Here is a 22,210-nt window from a genome sequence, read left to right as displayed (position 1 = left end):
GTTAAAGCTTTCGTTTATGTTATAAAATCAGCAGCTGTCACCTGCTATTAATTGTGTAGTATTATACTCTTTAGTTAATGTTAACAAGCACTCTATCCCTGTCATTACAAGCCGCTTGCACATGGTATCACATCAGCAGGGAGCTCCTGACTCCTTGAACTGCTTCTTATTTCAAGAAGAAATGTCTGAATAAAAGATATTCAATTAATTCCCACTTTCATCCTGTGATTTAATCCCAGGAGAGGTTGACACCTTAGTTTACATCGATGTATGCACACACATACAGAAATGAGGAAAAAGGAAGTTATAAAATCCCCACAATCAGGAGGCCTTTAAAAGCTATGGGGCTGGCTGACTGCAGGTTGCAGAGCACTGCATCATTCCTTCAGGGCCGTGTTTGTTAGCTGAAAGGACGTGTGGAGGTCAGGATCCTTTTTTTCCATTTACTGCATTGAGAACATCTGCAAGTCCAACCTTCTGTCCCTAATCTAGCCCAGAGCACTTTGTTTTAATCTGTGGAATTGATTTGTCATTGAATCAAGCTTTACTGCTAAAAATAGCTCCATGCTGTTGGGATTTCCCCTCATTCACCTCTTGAATTGTTCTGTGAGCAAAACAACATTTTATTTAGGTCTGTCTAGTCTATTACTTAATGCAAAATGTGTTTGCACCAAGCTGAAATCACCATAATTGAATGTTAAAGTCAGTGTTGAAGTGTCTCAGCTCTAATGACTGATGTATGCTCTGATTACCGGCCGTGGTAATTTGAAATAGGCAGTTGCGTAGCAAGATAGTAAGGTGAGGAAAAGACTCTATTTCCATCACTGCTTGTGGGATTCAATTATTGGATAGTTTCTAGTTTTGGTGTGTTGAAATGGCTAAGGAATTTCTCTCAAATCTTTCGAAAACTGACATAAGAAATGTTTTGGGTTATTTCCCCACAAGACATTATAGTTTTGATAGCCAAATGCAATAACTTCTAATGTGGATTATTGTCTATTCTATAGTTTTATGAACAGAGGCTGTAAGGCTGTACTTCACACGTTAGCATGCTCACCATCTTAGTACACAGTACCATCTAGCGTGCTAAATAACTGCTAATTATTACTAAACAGAAAGGTGAATTAGTACTTTGGTATTTCAATTTAAATTGTGTTAAAATTGTTGTACTGGATGAGAAGTCAGGAACCACAGTTGTAGCCCTGAGGAGATCATCAATATCTATAGCAGTTTTCTGACAATTACTCCAATATTTGTTCAAACTGATCATGTTCGCCTTCATGGTAACGTGAGAGGCAAAGTCAGGCGACCACTGAAGTAAATCCATCCTCCTTGGAGCATAAACAAAATGTTATTGTCATCCACCCAATAGTTGTTGTGATACTCTAGCCAGCTTTGCCCAAGTATAGATTTCTGGCTCCTATAGAACAGCAACCATACAACCCTTCATCAAGACAAAAGATCCCTTTAAAAAGAAAAATGTCAACAACAAAACTCTGAATACAAAATTAGAGTTTAATCATACCAAAACACAAAGAGTAAAAACATAATTAATTTGTTTTCAGATATTTGGATAACAGCTGTGATTGCTGTTTTGATTAAGCTCGTTTTAATTTCACTGGCTTCACTGATTATAAAATTGACTTCTCCCCGATAGTCTGGCACATATATTGATTCATGTGTTCATGTTTACCTCTCTGTGCGTATAATTATATGAGAGAGGCAGACAGGCTTTGTGCATGCTATGCAGACAGATGTGTGTATGTGTGTGCAGCTTCACCTGTTTGTAGGGGAGGTGTGCCTCTGCTCCATCATTGCCATTCTGTGATGCTATCTTGTTTCTTTGTGGAGCCCATTTTCTCTTTAGGGGTCTGGGCTAAGAATTGGCCCCCTGTAATGACCCTCCATGTGCTCCGCATGCCGACTCATCCATCATTCTACAAAACCGACAGAACAAAGGGCATATGAGCAGAAATGTGTGTGTGTTATGGGAGGAATTCCTTCAGAATGCTCTGCACTCATGCAACTATGTTTGTGCATGTTTTGCATGCAGCTCCCTGTAGATGAGGCTTTAACCTTTATCTCCCCTTCAGCTTGCTGCAGAGTGCACAACATGCACAATGGCGAGCAGGCAGAAGGGCAGCTTACAGCAGCAACAAAGCAACATTTTATCCTCCTCAGAGTGACAGCCAGGCCAAAGTGGAGTGACACCGCTGCTGGGAATAAACCCTCTTCCTGTCATAGCTTTGTGCGGAGTCCTCAAATTTCTGTGAGGCGGGATTTGTTTTTGACAGATTCTAAATCGTTATGGCATTAATCTTTTTTTTTTTTTTAGTTATTCTGGATTTTGAGGGTTAGACCCGGCTGTTTGAAGGCAGTAACTTATCAGTACCTCCACAAGTTTCCTCCTTCTGAAGTGATTCAGAGATTTTGGCGACACATGCATAAGAAGATAACCCTCTTATGGACCATGACACTTCAGTTGTCTGGAGAAATCCAGAAATACTTCTCCTTATTTTGCATAAAAGCGGGGGGGGGGGATTAGATTCCCATGCCTTCAGCCTCCCTCCTCCACACTCCATCTTTCCTTCTCCCTTCTTCGTACCTTTTTCCTATTTTAGGCTACATCCCTTTTGTACTGATCTCAGTCGGCCCCCCCCCCCTCCACATTTTCCTCTCTCTCTGGTCCTCTCTCTCAATCTTTCCCTTCTTCTCCCCTGGCTCCCCCTTCTTCGTATCTTGAGAGCAGAGGAGGTACTGAAATATTTAAGGCTATGCCGCTGTTGAGGTCCTATATTTAGATGAGACAGAGCTACCCTCTTTCTCTCTGTCTCTCTCGTGTGTGTGTGTGTGTGCGCGTGCGCGTGCATGCGTTGACGTGCGGCCCAGGCTGTAGCGACGGCGGCACTCCCACCGTCTGCTGCCAGGATAGCAGAGCAGACACTCTGCAGCTGTCACACACATTCTGCAAAATCAATGAGACGTTCAGGCGACCCAAAAGTCCTTACTATACGTTTCACGAATTTCCATGCCTGTTGAAAGTATATTCTATGTATATTCACATATCCTTCAACCATGGTGTTTCACAGAGACATACTGCAGGTAAATTCCCTTCGGCAGCGGGCAGACTTTATAACCAGCATGCCCCCTGGTAGACCCCCACTCTTACACTCACACAACTTAGGACCATGACACCACTGTTGTGTAATTACACTTATGTGCAATTTGTAGATTAGTTTGAATAACTGTAATTTTTTACATTTTTTAATCTGATATTTTTTGTGCATGCCCTTTCATCTAATAGTGTTTCATTTTACTTATTTGTTTGTCTCTATCTTTACTTTTGCTGTAACAATATAAATATTCTGAATCTGATATACTATATTAGACAAGCCTTTATTCTATTAACCCTGAATCAGATCAGAAATCCCTGATTTGTTGAAATGTACATTGACAAAGCAAAAGGGATGGTTCAGATAAAAGGTTAAATAAAATGACTAAGTAAACATTTCAATAGGCAAGCACACATTCAGTAATAATAAAAAACAAATAGGTACTAAATGGTTTCTAATACGTTGGTATTTTAGCTTTGGAAGCTTTGACTGATAATCAAACTTGTCTCTGTTGTCATTTAAACAAGCGATATTTCAACGGCACTAATTCCATCAGAGTGGGGTCAGAGTTTCTGTTTTTATGCTTAGTTATTTATATACTTATCACTTTTACCTTGCCTTTTTAATCACTGTTAAGCTAATGTCAATGACAACACTTACTGCATAATTGTTCACATTCAAAACTACCCTCTTAGGTTTGAATGTGAATGTGCAGCAAGGGTTGTCATTCACACCAGCTGAACACAATAAAAAATGAATTGATGAATGAGAACAATATTTCTGTTCAGAAACAGAAACTCAGAGCAGCAGAATGGTGAGTGCTATTGTGCTGATGTTAGCTTTTATTTAACTAAAGATGAGTTGTTGGACAAATACATTTTTACCGAGGGAGAGTAGAAAAAACACCACATCAGTCAAAAAGTACTAAAACAGACTTAAAACAGACAATAAACGTATAGTTGTTTTAATCTCTCTACAGCCTTCTGGACCAATCAAATGTCTCGACCAGATAATATTTATCTTCATTAATTTGGTGAGAAAATGATTATAGTTATACAAACATACACTGCCCGGCCAAAAAAAAGGTCACAGTCTAATATTTGAGCACCTTTAGCTTTGATTACAGCACGCATTTGCTGTGGCATCGTTTCCACAAGCTTCTGCAATGTCACAACATTTATTTCAGTCTTGCGTTAATTTTTCGCCAAGATCTTGTATGGATGACGGGAGATTCAAACCCTTGCGCAAAGTCTTCTCTAGCACATCCCAAAGATTCTCAATCGGGTTCAGGTCTGGACTCTGTGGGGGCCAGTCCATGTGTGAAAATGATGTCTCATGCTCCCTGAACCTCTCTTTTACAATTTGAGCCCGATGGATCCTGGCATTGTCATCTTGGAACATGCCCGTGCCATCGGGGAAGACAAAATACATTGATGGAATAACCTGGTCCTTCAGTATATTCAGGTAGTCAGCTGACCTCATTCTTTAGGCACATAACGTTGCTGAACCTAGACCAGACCAACTGCAGCAACCCCAGATCATAACACTGCCCCCACAGGCTTGTGACCTTTTTTTTGGCCGGGCACTATACTACAGGATGGAAGTTAACCAATCTTCTGGAAATTTCCTCGACTTTCAAACTGTAAAAGTGTATTTATGTTTGCTTTTCCAAACTAAAATTGTAAAGCACTTCACAAGAAAAGTACAGCTACCTTCCACTGGATGTTCTCTCCCCACATACTGTGAGAGCGCCAACAGTTTAACCCTGAGGGCAGACAGGGAAAATACATTTACCCACAACAACTGCTGCGCCTCCTCCTCTAGTAGAGTTATTTATTGACTCTGGAAATAGTTGAAAAGTGTCATACTGTGGTGTTATACACAAAATCTGCAAATGTCTTGCATCTTTACGAAAGCATTGTTTTTCTTCTACTTCTTATCGCTTATTCCTCTATCACACACTTCAACTCTGCTTCACACCTTTCCCACTGAGATCTGAATGCAAAAATAGCTCAGTGTTGAATTATTCATCCTCGATGCTCTCAGGTGGTACGCTCCATCAAATGCAACAAGACATCACTCTGATGCAGAAATGTTCTTGGTCCTGAAGAGTGGAACGTCTTGACAGGTCAAAGAGACGTGAGATGTTTTGAATCCTGTTTTTACACTTTATTTTCTCTCTCCTGTTCTCTCTTTGTGTCAGTCTCGACAAAATTACAAATTTGCCCCATGACCGACACTTGTAAATCCCTGCTTTCTATAATCTGCTCTGTCTTCCGGTCATTCTAGTGTCTGTGTTGTGTAAGCAGCTGGAATTGGTTTCTTTGGAAAGCACTGTGAATGTTTCTGTAGCAACAGCTTAGGTCAGTCTCCGCCGACTGCTGCCACCGCTGTCAGTGTCCACAGTGACTAATGAAAAACCCTGTGCCGCAGTGTGTGTGTGTGTGTGTGTGTGTGTGTGTGTGTGTGTGTGTGTGTGTGTGTGTGTGTGTTTTTGTGTGTGTGTGTGTGTGTGTGTGTGTGTGTGTGTGTGTGTGTGTGTGTGTGTGTGTGTGTGTGTGTGTGTGTGTGTGTGTGTGTGTGTGTGTGTGTGTGTGTGTGTGTGTGTGTGTGTGTGTGTGTGTGTGTGTGTGTGTGTGTGGCACGATTCATTGACAGGATTATGTAAACCCAGGAGTGCGGCCCTCTGTACGTTTTGCTGCGTCAACTAGATCAATGGTTTTAAAGCTGAAATGGTTCATCGATTACTCAGTGGTCAGAAAACAACAATTCTGAAGGTGTAAAAATGTTCACTGTGGCAAAATAAAACCTGACTGTAAGTTCAATACCTTGCTCTGAAGAATAAACCTTTTTCTTATACCAGAAAAAAAGCAAAATTGTAAAACGTTAAACCAGTAAGTACAAGTTTTATTACTTAGAATGTAAGACACAGTTTAGTCATTACCAAAACATTTAGATGTTCCATCATTTTGAATTGGATACCAAGCATTGGCATTTTCTCTATTACATTTTAAACAATAAAGATTAGAAATGAGCAGAATAATCACAAACTACTACCCTGTGAGCAGCAACAATCTGTGAGGCTATACTTAGGCACAGCGGTGCTTGGTACTTAACAAACCTAACGTTACACAACATACCGCTGAAGCTACTAAACTGGGGTACTAAACTAATTGAGTTATTTGTTTGGAAATTGCCTGGGATAAAAAGTCAGGGGATTGTCAAAATAATTCTTCCTGAAGGCAATATTAATGCCTATTAATTATTTCGGGAAAATGTATCTAATAGTTTCATAGATATAATAGGTTAAAGTGGACGGACCGACATATGCTGCCATATTTCAAACCACAACAAGTCTAAAAAAAAAAAATTAGATTTTTTTGCAGCATTTTACCTTTTTGAGATTTGTGTTGATTAGGGCCCATGTCCAAATAGCGTCTCTTTGTGAGCGGCAGCATCTTATTTCAATATATCCCACCGAGAACGGATTGCATTCCATCACAAATGGGTCTTGGGAAAAAAACAAAGGTCCCACCCAACATCTTTTCCTGACCGCTCCGCCTTTCTGTTTGGCTGCTCCAAGCGCTTTGAATTGAAAATATTACAACTTTACAGTAAATTTCCATCGACAATGTAGAAATTGGATGATTTTGATTGTGTCTGTGAGTCGGAAACCATCATAAAAAAGATCTAAAAGCCCGTTAGTTTGAGCAGATTGGCTGGGCGGACACTGGTTGTTGCTGCCAGTGAGTGTGGGACTTTTATTTTATCATCCTCCTCCCTCACTCTATGGCTGTCAGACTGAGTGGAGAAGCTCATTCATAAAAAGGGTGAAAGCAATCTTCCGGGCGGTCAAACAAATATAAAAGAGCAGAAACAGATGATCAAATCCAAGGGGGCGATGGTACTTGTCTGTCTCACTAAAGTGATAACATGTTGTCGGAATATCGTTGTCATTGAAACAATAAAAAAGGGCTTCTTTGATGACACACTGGGAGGAAACGAGTAATCATGTTGTAACCCTTTACATTCATCTTGTGACCTTTCCGATCATCCCAACACCAAGTTTCTGAACCGCTGCGTTACCGATAGTAAGAACGTTTGTTTCTGCCCTTGCTGATTTCTTGTGGTGCTTGAGGCCTTCAGTGAGCACATCCTCCTGAGTTTCCTCCCCCCCTCTGTAAACTGTCCACATCTGTCTCCGTGACACACAATCTGCCTCCCTCAAATCCATCTTCAAGCATGGCTACATCCATTCACACTTTCTCCGTCTTACTCTCGCTAACCTCCATCACCGCCCTTTGTCCTTCACTGCCTCCCTCCCACTCCTTCTCTCCTTGTCCTTCTGAGCGTTTAGCCTCCCCGTGTTTGCTCCTGACACTGTAGAAGGGATTTGGGGTAGTGCTAAGCCACGCTGCTTCAGGGGATAAAAAAATTGCAGGAAAAAGTTTTAGTGAGTGTGTGTCAGGACTAATGTGCTACTGTAAGAGGGGGGAAGGTGAGGTCAGAGTGGAAGGACGAGACTGTGGAACATTGAGAAGGGGATAGAGATGTAGAGGTTCTGTTTTCCAAAAGTACTCCTAAGTCAAATGGGATTTACTTGTGACTCCATAGTCTCAGTAGTAAGCGGCTGACTCACTGCAGACGTGTTGGCGTCAGTGTGCTCTGCTCATATCTTCCTTTAAGTTAGTGTTTGACTAAGATGGATGTTTACTCACATTGTCTGCTTGCGTCTTCATCATCTCCCTTCAAAGATTTATTAAAGCACCAGTGTTAGCTTAACTGATGACTGGATAATCGGTTGGTTTGTACGGTTTAATTACAAATTATAGAGATTATTATTAAAGAAATCTTCTTTCCTGTCATCCCATGAATATGCAACAGACAGCACAAGAAGAGAAATGTGTAGTAGTTACCTCACAATGATAATGTTATTCATTTCTATACAGCACTGAAATGAATGTGAACTAATGGCTGCTTGGAATAAGGTATGTATCTATCAAACATTTATCTGCTGATACTAATTCAGATACATCAAGGTACTCAGTACTGCTCCCTTTTTGCCTTAAAGGGGCTTTATTTTCAGGTTCATATCTGTATTTTGTGTGTTTTATGTATTGTGACATGTTTCCATGCTTTAATGTTCAAAAAGCTCTTTATTTTTCTCGTACTGTCTGTGCTGCAGCACCTCTTTTCACCCTCTGACTGAAACTAGAGCCCAGCCTGCTCTGATTGGTTAGCTGGCCAGCTCTGTTCTGATTAGTCAACCACTTAGAGATGTGCCGGCCCTCATCCTATCACGTGTCATGTGTTGGAGCGCCAATAGAGGCACGAGTGTTAAATAGTGATTTCAGTATATTACGGAAGTAAACAAAGGAGTCTAATGGAGGCGTTTCATGGTCTGCAAAGACAGACCATTTAAATGCACCAACACCTATATAACACACTACAGGAAAACATCAACAACCACAATAGGGCCCCTTTAATTTAAAATGTGTTTACTTTGATGGGTGGAACTCATTTTAGTAATTGTATTTTAGGGTAACATGATGGCAGCTAGCAGCTGTGGAACCCATCATTCTAAAATGATACAGACAGAAATGCTTTTAATGTCGATTGGTCACTTGATTGACTGTCACCCAATCCTCTTAAAAGTTGTATTAGCACCTGTCCAGTGTATCGAATACCTGGAAATGTGGTTAAAAAAAACACATTTCTAGTGGCAACTGGTGGAAAGCATTTATTAAGAAAACATTGGTACGGTCCTTTAATCAAAACCAGGTCATTTATTCATGTCGTTGTTCTTTTCGAAAGGTTAACATCTGTTGCTGAGTATCACCACAGAGAGGTGTGAATATTTAATAATTTGTTAAATGTGTCAAAGTGTATTTTCTGCTAGTAGCTGGAGATGGCACTAGCATCATTTATAACAGTAAGATAAGAGGAGGATAAAAAAGGGAGGAAGAGAAAGCCATGCCGCCTTTGTCTTCCTCACCAAGGTCACCTTTTCTGCTGAATCAAATATTTCCCTCTGATAGAAGTGGACTCTTCTCTTCTCCTCTTTCCCTCCATCCCTCCTTCTCTATTTCCTCTTCCTCCATTAATCACCCTCCCCTCTGCAGCCCCCTCCCCCACTTGTTTTTCACTTTATACATTCCTCCTCTCCTCATCCTCCTCCCTCCCTCTTTCTCTCTCTCTGCCTCCCTCCTTTCTGGGGCGCTGCGGATGCAGTTCCCATGGCAACCATTGGATCCATGTTTGTCTGATACGAACGCAATCCATTAATAACCCTGCTGGCTGCAGATAATAGCGGCTCATCTCGTCCCAGACCGCAGACAGAAGAACAAAACCAAACAGAAGAGAGACAATGTGAGAGGAAGATGAAGATTAGAGAGGAAGAACTGAAAAGGAAGGAGGGATTGAATGTGTGTCAGGGAAAATCAGCAACAAGCTTGTGTCAAAGCTAACTGTAAAACTGGAGAGAAAGAGCAGGATATCAGTCCTCTATTGTTGTTATTGACTGAAATGTGTCTGTAGTATCGAAAACAGTCGAAAATAAAGTGTCTGTAATTCATTTTACATTCAAAGCCTCTTTTATGGTTTTGAAATAAAGCTTTAAATGTTTTTTTTACATCAGAACGCTAAAAATCCTGAATTCTAAGTTTTCTCTTGTTTTTAAATCACTTTTGAATAATGAATATAACTACTTTTGTGGGCAAACTGCATGGAGAATAGAACGTTTCTTAAGCGCAGTGTAATTAATTTCATTGTTTTGGAAAGAAAACGCAAACAAGCAAATATTTTTCAGGATAAAAAAGGTTTTTTGGAAATGATTACATCTAACTTTTTCAATAAATGTTGACTTTTGAACTTAACATCAGTGGAATAGTTAGAAAACGTTTGCATCACACAAGGCTAAATCAAGGCTATCAGGACACATGGCTGACTGAAGAAATTCAAAGCCTTTAATTGAGTTTTTCAAATAAACCCTTAAAATGCTCATCATCTTCAATCCTCAATTTAAGTTAAGTGAGAGTAAGAGAGGAAACAGTTATTTGACCCCAGTAAAAGCGATGTTTTTGAAAGGCTAAACGCAAATAAAAACATTGATTGAAGCGGGATATATATACGGTATAGTCGTAGAAAAGAGCAACAAAGCTGTGCTGTATTCAATGTGAGTACAGAGTTCAAATGTACATTATGAATTCAACTTTTTGTCGCAGACACAATTTAGCATTTTAGGACCTCTTTTGTTCGTACAGATTGGTGTAAAAGAAGAGGTAGTGTTTTGGCAAAAGTCATTTTCTTCTTTGTGTAAAAGTTGTGCAGCCTTTTGTTTAGTCACCAAAGTGTCTCAAAGGATACTCTTAACGGCTTTGTTGTTATATAACTTGCAATTTGCAAAGTCAAATTGCAAGTTAAGTTCACAAATTCTCTCACATGCATAAAAGGGACTCTCGCTCAGAGTCATTGTTATGTGGGCCAGCAGGGAGTCCTGCTCCTCTCTTTGGCACGCTGCAGCAGCCTGAGGGGGGAGGCTGGCCGGTGGAGTGATGGATGGCGAGTGGCCAGGCCCTCGTCTGTGTGTGTGACAGTGAGGATGTGTTAATGTGTGCTGACTGTGTAAGCTCACTTAGAGATAAAAAAATGTAAAGGCGTGAAAATGTGCAGAGTGCGTCAGAGACTTTGTATAAATGAAACAGTGTGAATGTCTGACTTGGTCTGACCTATTTTTCCTCTGCAGCCAGCCCTGATCACTGCCAAACAACCTTACTGTCAACAACTCTTTCTCTCACACTCAGTGAGGTGTGTTAACCTGCTGATAGCTCTGTTTTTATATCAAGCATAAGCACTCATGCTGAACCACAGTTGACAGGTGGAATGTGAAACTGAGACAATTACGTTAGTAGTCTACTGACACAAATTATTATTGATTCATTCTTTAAGTCATCGAGAGAGACAACTTCTGCTTCTGTTATGAAAATGCTAATGCACTTTTAATTTTAAATGTGCTTTTGGCAACTTCAAGACATCACCTTGTATTCTGAGAAATTGTGTTTTTTTTCTCTAAGATCTTAGAGAAAAAACTGCAGTATTGCCAGAAAACTGCTAGTAGTTCTGTAGTATGATCTTTCACAGCTTAAAGGGGGATTATAATGCTTTTCCTGTAGTGTCTCGCAATCAGAGCAGCCTGGGCTCTGGTTTCAGACAGGGGATGAAAAGAGGTGATGCAGCACAGGCAGTATGAGAAAAATGAAGAGCTTTCTGAACATTAAAGCATGGAGACATGTACAGTGGAGGCACACAATACAAATGTGAAAATGAGCATAATAGGGTCCCTTTAGAAAGACAACTTGTCTGCTTTTGTAGTGGATATGCCTTTGCAAATTGAATTTTAAATGTTGTTTGGGTAATGTCAATACATCAGCTTGGGTTCTGAGAAACTGAGAATGAGCATTTGTCGCAAGACCAAATTAGGGTGTTACCAAGAAATTGAGAGTAGTTCTGCAGTATCATTTTCACAGCTGACTCTTGAAGATCATAGCAACCTCCAGAAATGCCATAATGCACCCAGTCTCAGAATACATGTGAACAAAATGGCACTCTTGTAATTAGCACTGACCATTTTGAGGACCATTCAGGGAGACCTTTATTAAGCCTCATCTAAAATGCATTCTAATAAAAAGAGGTAAAACTGGTCCTGGATTTACTAAAGTTCACACTCTTTACGTGGATCAGTTTTGCGTGGACACTTCTCTGCCTCTGAAGTTTAATTGCAGCCGCAGTAATTATTATAAATACTTTGATAGCGTTTCCTTTCTCAACAAGCATTTCCGTTTCGGGATCATTAGGATTTGAATCCTGAGCTTTTTGATCTCAAACAAATTCCATCTGTGAACTTTGCCTTCCAGCCTCTCCCTCAAATGCTCTACGCTTTAAAGCAACAGTCCCAGACGCTGATGGTGTAATTAGTTTACATCTTAGTAAATCAGACACTAAGTACAGACAGATTGCGAGCGCAAATTGAATGAAAGGCTCAGCCCAAATCTGCCCTGTGCTTTCACGTCAGAGATTAAGCTTTCATTGTTGTTGTAACAATTACTTTGAATTGCTTTATATTTTGGGTAGGTTTCTACTTTATTTTGCTTGAATATTTTAAAATGGCTAGATAGTGAATGATTTTGTATTTCTATACGAAGCAATAGGTATGCAATATAGTTATTATTACAGCATTTTTTTTAATTTAGTCTCTTAATTGGTCAACATATTCACAGAGACATAAATATTTCAGTTAAGTGCCTACATGGGGGAAAGTACTAAGAGTTGAAACAATGAATCAATTAATAAAAATGTGCTAACTCTTTGTCATTTTTCAAATCTGATTATAGATTGTAAGGAATGTTAGGATTTTCAGTTTTCTTTGTCATACGTAACACCAATTTGAATATCTTTGGATGTAAGGTTTTGCTAACACCAAGCACAAAGCAAATTTCAGAAATTGAAAAATGTATTATTAGCTTATACTGAAGTACAAACTAAGTTAAAATAATATCTTAATTGCAAAAAAAACGGATTTTACACACAGCGTATTGTTTTATTTCAGAATAATATAAATTCATGCTTATATATTTATTAAAATTGTATTCTTTTAAAACTCAGAGGTCGAATAAACTGGTAAAAAATAGGCAAATCTACATTATCGACCATCCGATGCTGTGAGCTACTTAATATGCTCCTCACCAGCAGGGTAGGTTTGCGTTCCCATAGGATCTTCCCCCTGCTGTGTGTGTGTACAGTATATAATGTATGCCCTCACTGTCGCCTACCATCTTACTGTCACTTTAGATAAAAGCTTTAGTTTAGTGCTGTACAGTGAGGGTGAGCCTTCATATCAACCTGCATCTCTTCAGTGACCTCTACATTTACCCCATAACCCCCCCCCCCTTCCCTCAAATACACATGTTTCACCCAGCAACAGCACCACACCATCTCCCGCTGTCAGGCCAATTATGATTATCCTCAGCACACTCCCTCCTCCCTCCTCTTCTCCTTCTCCCTCCCCTGGTTTTCTCTGTCCCTACTTCCTTTCTTCATTTCCCACCTGCTATTAATCTTCACACCTAATGTGTTTTCATCATGATTCTTATTTTCTGCTCCCCCCTCCCCATCCCTTCATCTCCTGTACACCGCCACTCTAATCTCCGTCACGTCTCTCATTCATTACACCTCCTTCCCTCCTCCCCTGCTTTCTGCCCATATCCTTCCATTCATTTATGCGTCCTTATGTAACGTCCACACCTTAGTAAAATCAACTCTCCTGACCAAAGGCGTCTTTTCACAAAGAGATACTCTGACTTTGATCCAACAAATAGTCAAAAATGTCAGATGAAGCATGCTGGACTTCAGACACCTTTACAGATCGCCTTCAGAGGGACAATTTATATATGTCTAAAGGACATATAGAAAGCTTTAAAGGCTACATTTCTGTCTTGTGGAAAGTAGTAGAGACAGAAACAATATTTTAGTTTTTTAGTTGCGTAAACCTGTTCGACACCAGAGTTAAACTAATTCACTGTAAGTCTGGGTGAAATAAATCTCTAAATAAAAACTATAAATCATGATCAAAAGAGACAATTGCTCAAAAATAAAAACAGCACAGTTGAAAAGTTGAAATAATATTGCATTTTTTTTGTAGATTGTTATTTGTTTTAAGATAGACAGACCCTGTGAATACCTTGACTGACACTGACTGAAAAAGCTGATCTATAGTTACATTTATCATGTTAATGTAACCTTTGCTGGTCTGACTACTGGCTCTGGAGGCTCTACATACTGCCAGCTCACCACAGCTGTATCAGGGAATGTAAAAGCATGAATTTTTCTTATTTTTATCAAACTGTTGAACACTAAACTGAGACCCTCCCCACACAGAAGATGCACGCCCCTGATGGTGACTCACATCCAAACCTTCCTAACACTGAATAAAAAAGCAGTAAAAGTCAGTAGATGAAAATAAATGACCCGTTGATTGACATATTGATTGCCTTTAACAAACAGAATTGGAGACGCAGCCACTTGAGCAGTGAGTGCTCTCCCTTCAGTAATGAGCAACTAATTGTGGCAGCCTGCCGTTGTTTTCTCTTTTGACTCGGTGTGTTCCAGCATATTGATTTACCTAATGTGTACTCCATTCAGCCATGAGAGTCCTTCTGAAAGGCCAAACACACAGCTGATCAGTGAGTAAGGTTTGTCTCACTGGTTTCAACACACACATGCTTGTTTATCTCCCCTGCTGTGTGGCCATTATGGCTCTGCAGTGCGAGGTAGCCTCCACCATCTGTGGGTCCCCCAGAGACGGAGGCCTTTGCTTTGTACATTTCCGGTGGTGCTTCATCTCCCACAGATCTCCTAAACAGAGAGGTGTAGAGGTGAGAAGTGTGTCCTTTTGTTTAAGGAGAGCATCTGTCTGTGCTGCACTCCTCAGAGCAGCTTGCATAAGGAGCCCTTATTGACCATCATTCACCCTCTGTCTCTGGGAACAGGGAGAGTTCACCTCCAGATGCCATGCGGACAGCCTAGCAGTGGTCAGCTCACACGTTGCCCTTGCATGCATCTTCTGCTTTCCTCAAGGGTATTGCAAGGAATTATGGGTCACAGGAGGTTAATCTTGGCCAGAGCAGTGATGTTGTATAGTGACCACGATTTGTAAGATCCAGGAAAGGAATGGCTTTAAGTCTTTTAATATATTATATTTTTGTTGAGCAATACACTACATTACTATAGTAACAAGAATGCGATTTGGCTTGGTACTAAAAGGCCAACGAATTCCAAGGGGAACATAATAAATATTGTTTATTTCAAGAAAAAGCTTAGAAGTAATGTTATAGTTTAATTTACCCCGCTCTCTGCTGCTCCGTCAACTAGGTAGTGAGGCTACGGTACTTCAAAACAAGCAGAAGAAAAAAAAATGAACAAGAACAAACGTTTTCTTTTTTAAATACTCAAAGATAAATATGTCACTTATAAAGGTTTGCCATTAATTGACCCGTTTTTGTTCAACAAAATTGAGGTAAAAATGTTCAACCAGATGACATGCAAGCTAATCTGGAGGCTACCGTTAGCGCTTCTAGCAACCAACCACAACCTGAGGCTAACGCTAGCTGTAGCAGCTGACCATCACAGTGGAGTTGGAAAGAATCTAACCTGCCATGAAGCTAGCAGTTTGGCCTGTTAAAAACTATCAAGCTGCATGGCTGAGCAGTTTTGTTTTCAGTTTGAGAGATTTCAACTAAAACCTTCAAAGACAGGAATTTTAAATATTATGCTGTCACACTTAAGGATCACAAAATATAATTTAATTAAAGACACCTCAGGGGCCCTCAGAGGCACTTCATCGTCAGCTTCTGCAGCACCCCGGTTCTTGCTTTCTGTGCATAGAGCAGCAGAAAACCTAGTTTAGCATGGTAACAAGAAGGGCTTATGTTTACTGTTCATGTGTGATCCAGCTTCAAATGGAGCCTCTTGGGAGTTTAGGAGCCTCATCATATTGTTAAATGTAATGTGTCTTAAGGGACGTTCGCTCCCATGTTTGAAGTACTGATGAATAAGGTGTTTCAGTGTTTTTCATGGCTCCTGACCTTATATCTGTCTGTAGTGCAGCAGCGCTGATGCTCAGACTCTTATACTCCTCCTTTGATGTAAGCCTTGCTTAGGCAGCTTGACCTCTGACCTCCACTACTCCATGTATACTAAAGACCGACCTCTCCCTTTTCTTTTGCTCCTTTCTATTCCTTTCCATACACTTTTTAATCGATACCATTATGTGCTGTCAGTGCATTTTCACCCCGTTCCTTAAAATGACCTACTTATTAATCCCTCCCACTGTGACTACAGCTCTTTTTGATCTGCAGCGAGAAAAAAGATAAGGACTGAGAAAGGGAGCGGACAATTAGAGGCAGGCTGAAGAGATATCTATACCCGGATTCACTGCTCTTTCACGGCTTAGTAAATGCTGCAAGCACAGGCTGCCTTTAGGTATACATTAATGCAGAGTCTATTCTGAAAAAACACGGCTGCTGCAGAAGGGTTTCAGTGCTGCATTTCATCTGCTCTCTGGGGTTTTTCACTGCCTCTAAACATTGTATTCTCTGCAGTTTGCAGCTGTCTTGTCAAGCTCGATAGCACTGTATAGGATGCCTTTGGGTAAACTAGAAGGGAAATATAGAGATAGAAGTTATTAGAAACGTGTTTATAATACCCTTCCCACCAAAATCATTTCATGCAGACTTTTTAAACATGGGAAAACCAGCTAGAAATAGGCGATGGAGTTTTCTCAAGGGATAGAAGGTTTGTTTAATGTTTCCTGTGTCTGATTCATCATGACAAATGCACCGGAAATACTTCTTTTATTCTTTTACTTATTCTTTATTCTTTTTACCAGTTAAACATGATTTTTACAATTGTCAGTGAAATCAAATAGATGGATTTCAAAATCCTTGTTGATTTTACCTGTTATATACAGTATCATGTTTTACTTGCATTTGGTAGGGTACTGCAGTAAAGGGGTAACATGAGTGAATCCACCAGGTAGGCATGTTCCATTCACTGCCGATCGGCTCTGGAGTGCAGCAACTTCTGCATTCATTTGTCCCGGAATCAAATGCCCATTGTTACCTTTCTACTAAAGACCAAAGCTTTTATGTTATTGGAGGAAAGTATGATTAGTCAGTTAGGAAATGGGCTTAAAAAAGGTCAGAAGAGACTGAAAAGTTTCTAAAACTTCTCCATTGAGAGAAAAAGAGGACAACATTCAGTAGGGAAATAAGTCAAGACTTATTAACCGTGACAATGAATGATAACATGTCTGCACTCTTGAGATCTTGCTTAAGCCCTCTATTAAGGGTGAGCTGAAGCACCTGTATCACACCACTTTAACTGTATCATAACTCAGCATCAAAACAGCTTGAGCTCCATTATTCATGCTCCACATCTGCAGTACTAGCAGAACTTTATAACTTAGGAACAGGGATGCTAATTAAAGAACTGCACCCAGACATCCTCTTAGGCAGTTTTCACTCTTTAAACTGGGCCAGATGAGGCCAGTAAAGTTTAATCTCTCCAGAATCATGATGTCGTCTTATGTGACAGTTTTGTGAATTTCCTCCAGAATCCAAACTCTCACCCTATTAAAGGCCTGTTCAGATGCATTGCTACTCACTGTTCTGTGTATCTTTCTGCCTCCTCTCTAGTGTGGATGTAGCACACAGGAGCACGTGTGATGCAGCCATGTGAGACTCAGAGAGGTTGTGACTGTGAGAGGAAGCAGGATGCTGTGTCAGGTCTGGTGTTAATTGCAAATAAATGTGGGTTGCTAAGAAGGCAGAGAGAAGTGTGGAAAAAGAGCAAGGGGATAAGGAAACATGGACTTAAAACCACTTCTTTAAGTGTTTATTAAAGTGAGACACTGATACAGGTTATAAAATAATATGGACAAATCTGATCACCTGATAAAGGATAGCAGCAAAACCTCAGTGGCTTATCCAAACTATTCATAGCCTTATACCCAAACTAAACGATCGAATAACTCTTTTTACTGAAATAGCCAAATATACATTATCCATTTTTCATTGAGTACCTTTATCATGTCAAAATTACATTACAGCAGCTTGTTGGCTCACCTGGATGACGCTCCTATGTAGCAGGGCTCTGCGGTGAAACCTGGGTTCTATTGGGTTAAAAACAAGATTTCCCGTCAGTCTGCACCTTGTGTAAGGCTTTATCATCTTAGCATTGACACTATCGTGATGACATTAGCATTTAGCTTAATAAGACTTTAGAGAGCAGCTATCATGGACTCTTACTCCTAGGGCGGTGGTGGCAAAGTCCATAAGGACTTGGCTTGAGAACTGGAAGGTCATCAGTTCAAGTCCCGGAAAGACCAGCTCTAACAAGGTGTCCCTGAACAAGGACGGGTCAAATGTACATTTCTTCTCTGTGGGACGATTAAGGGTATATTCTATTCTTCATGATGTCATTGCAACACCCTTTGTTCAATCCTGATTTTTTTGCATGTCATCCATCATTGCTCTCTGTCTGCTTCTAAAGAACCTGCCATCGACAATGCCTAACCATGTGTTTAAAAAAAAAAGAGGTATGACATGCAACAAAAGATGATTAGTAGCCACAATCCTCATCCAGAGAAGCAAAAAACATTTTGAACATTGCAAAAGCTGCAATGTATCCTAAACATGTTACTGCCCTCACCCTCTCGGTGCACCACTATCTTTGAAGTAAACCCAAAGCATAGTTAATGATCCACCTTTCCATAAAAATTGCGTCTCCTCCTGCTGTGTCTGAGGAAATGTGGAGGTGCTGCTTTATAATGTGCACAGGGAACCTGGAGATAAGCCTGACTCTCCATCAATCATAAAGGCAGCATGCTTCTGTCTGCAGTGTGTGTGCTCCCTCGGTCCTGCCCCATGGTGCCTGACCTTCACACATACTCACACACAGCATACAGCACATGTGTGTATGCTTTCTCCTCTCTCTTTGCATTTTCTTGATCTCAGTGTGGTCTCACCATCTGAAATATTGATGTGAGGAGGTTGCAGTTTCTTTTTTAGAGGAAGTACCATCCCTTGGTTCAGCGCTGTGTGTAGAGGCTCAGACAAACAACATGGGTCCATCTCCTGCCCCCATCTGCATCCCCCTGTAGGGGGACAGGTGTCTGTGTGGATCTCTTTTGTGTATCTAGAGTCCGTTCCTTCAGAGTGGAAGAGTTGTGTTACTGCGTACTCTCGGCACAGGATCTGCTATTCTCTTATATTTTAGCAATCTGTCTCCTTTAGTTTTTCCTGCTATGTATCTTATTTTTTTATGAATGTATTTGCCTCCTACAGCATTCTCCATGAGAACCAATTATTAAGATTAAAATAGAAATGACATCCCAAGAGTGAGTGGGAGGCTGAAATGCTTTTCATGCTTATTTAAAGCTTAGAAATAGATGTTGCGCCCCTTAGCCTATCATAATGTGTTGGAGCGCTAGCCAATATAGCAGGAGTGTTACATAGTGAAGTCATTATATTAAGGAAGTAAACAAAGGAGTCCAATGGAGGCGTTTCAGGCAGGGGGAAGGGTGTGTTAGAGATAAAACTCCCTCTGCAGATAACTTTGGGAAAACCCAAAAACCCAAAAAAGCTAAATAGGAGCAAGGTTTATATTTATAATTCAGAAGCAGGAGTCTACTCTGTTTTAGCTCCTTCACTAGCTTCTTAAAAAGCTCTGTCATGAAAGTTAGAGGTGCGGAAAGATCTGACTTTGATCCCCTCCTTAAAGTCCTGAGTCCCCCCTTTCTTCTCCTCCCCATGAGCGCTCATGTTTTTTTGAACAGCAGAGTGTTTGGGGGAGAGCCAGGTACACTATTAGGGGGAAAGAAAATAATCCTGGCTCTCCAACCTCAAAATATCCCTCCTCGTCCTTGTATTTTGCAGCTTTTCTCCCCCTCTGATACCTCTCAGCACCCCTACATTCTTTTCTATTAACCTTTTTTTAAAAGACCCTACCTCGCCACTCTTTCACTCCTGCATCAGCCTCCAAAATGTTGTGTTGCCTGTTCCTGTTCCTGTTTCTCCTCTTTCCTTATCCATCCGTCCAAGAAAAGAGGAGGTACTTTTGGGACCCAGTGAGCCTGGGCTAGCATGGCATGAAGGGCAAAGACTCACAAAGGCAGCTGGGGGTAGGGAGAAGGAGAGAATTGATTTTCCAGTGAAGTCTGCCCTCAGGGCTCCGACTGGCTCCTGATGGAAAAGGCCAGCCAGTGACCTTAAGGCTCCACTGATCCTATGTTTCAATCCAGAGAGAAAGTTTTGAATGCAGAGCCAGAGTGTTTATTCAGAGGCAAGCTTCAGCTCTGACTGATCAGAAAGGAGTCAAAGACCTGTGTGGTGTACCCAATGGAATCTTTGTGATGGTGTTTATACTTTGTGTGTGTGTGTGTGTGTGTGTGTGTGTGTGTGTGTGTGTGTGTGTGTGTGTGTGTGTGTGTGTGTGTGTGTGTGTGTGTGTGTGTGTGTGTGTGTGTGTGTGTGTGTGTGTGTGTGTGTGTGTGTGTGTGTGTGTGTTGGTGTATTTTCTGTGAATGTGAGCGTAACCCTGTTTGCCCTTCACGGAGAGCACAACATCCCCTCTGGTATTTCTGGGAGATGGAGAAGTAACAGGATGAGAGACGCTCGGAGAAACAGACGAATCACAACACACACACACAGTCCCATTGGCTGGCTGGCAGCCATGACAGATGGGGGAGTTCAGTTCACAGGGGGGGGTTGCCATAGAAACGAGCATCAGAGCTACCCTGAGCCTCTCTGCTTAAGCCGAGAGAGGTAGAGAGAGGCTGCAGAGGAGTGCAGCGTGGGCAGCTGGAGCCTTTTTCTGCCTGTTTATGACTTATTGTTGATGTTGCGCAACAAGTCGTCTGGTTCACAACTCACGTCCTAATTTTAGAAGCAAGGGAAAGTGATTGGCCGCTTGTGTGAATCCTAGTGATTGCAGTTAATAGATTTTTGTTTATGAACGACAGTGATCAGGAACTGTGTCAGGGAGAAAGTGTGTCAGGACGAGCGGACAGAGGGATATTTCCTCCCCTCCTCTCTGAGCTGCTTTACATTTACATTACTTCCTGTCCCAGCCACACAATTATCACAGCCATCCTCTTATTCCCCTCTACGTTTACATCACATTACAGTCCCCTCACTCTCAACAGCAGCTTCTCATTTTCTGCCCATTTTCTCCTCGCTCTTTGATTCCCATCATCGATCCCATTTAAGAGCTACCCCTGCAGAGCACCAATCGGCCCAGAAAGGGTCTAACTAGATGTGACAGCCGCTAAAGGCCAATCCAGCCCGGCAACGCCATATGGATCATTACTTCAACAGCACTCCTGCTCAATTTCTCCTGTTATTTATTTTCATTGTCTTTGCATGTGCTGAAACATACACAGAGATGATTTTAGGGCATATAGAATAATCATGCACGTACACTATTATTCTCTCACACACCCATAAGCCGGTTTCCTCTGATTTGCTAAATGTATCTCAAAACAACATAAAAAGGTCCCTTGGCTCTATCAAAAATGCTCCTTCTAGCATTAAATGTTTATTTTTCTTATGAAGTATATCTTGTAGCGATGTTTGTGAAAATGATGAATAAGTCTCCAGAGACACCAGCTTGTATATAATAAGGTTTGTTACAACAGCATAGTATCATACACCAACACGGGCGATACGGGGTTCCCAGAGCCAATTGTGTAGTCCCCCCGAAATCTCTTTGTGCATACAATTTATAGGAGAAATGTGGGTGACAAAATGCGATGTTCTATAAGAATGTGCACCCAGATAAGGTGATCTATACGTTCGTGCACCATGTCTTGCGCGTACCCAAATAAGGTGAGATATACGTTGGTCTTTTTCTTACTCATCCCTGGAGGCCTTCTGACATATTCCAGAGGTTTGTTATACAACATCCTGTTGTACAACATCACTCTCTGCACTCTCTATGACCTCAGAGAGTAACTAACTGTATATGAACTGATTTAATACACCACACTTACTATGCTACTGAGCCAATTTTATTTGGCCACAGCCTTCTGTTCTGCTAAAAAAATATTAAATACTCAGATTTAGCTGAGAAGTTCAATAGTACTCTCGTGTTCATGAGGTAAATATGCAGCCATTAGCCAGTTAGCTTAGCTTATCACAGCTGGTTAGCATAGCTTATTAGCTTCTCTGTCTTGTGGAACATTAGTGGCTTGTGTGTTTCAGAGCAGCTGGTCCCATCATGTCAGTTTTCACAAATGATTTTATAATATATCCTTATCAATTTATTATTTGTTATAGAATTAACAATATCTTTTAAGTAGGCTACAGTTGGGTTCGGCTGGGTGCAGCTGCGGATTTTCACTTCATGACTGTAAGAATTCATGATAATGATTTTTCTTTAATGCCTTTTAAAACAATTGACAAATAAAACAAATACATCTTTCAGTTGAGAATTATGTTTATTGTCTTCAATAACGGTATATTTGGGACATCCCTATGTGCAAG

General features: G+C 40.8%; 1 protein-coding gene across 1 annotated transcript in view; it reads left to right on the top strand.

Annotated features, from left to right (window-relative positions):
- The window catches only part of myo1d (myosin 1D), a 101,002-nt gene that overhangs the window by 74,524 nt on the left and 4,268 nt on the right, over nucleotides 1–22,210 (top strand). The gene's annotated exons all lie outside the window — the stretch shown is intronic.

Source organism: Eleginops maclovinus, chromosome 10 (genome assembly GCF_036324505.1).
Source record: "Eleginops maclovinus isolate JMC-PN-2008 ecotype Puerto Natales chromosome 10, JC_Emac_rtc_rv5, whole genome shotgun sequence".
NCBI lineage: Eukaryota > Metazoa > Chordata > Actinopteri > Perciformes > Eleginopidae > Eleginops > Eleginops maclovinus.
Note: the sequence above shows the minus strand (reverse complement) of the source record. Positions and strands in the feature narration are given on the sequence as shown.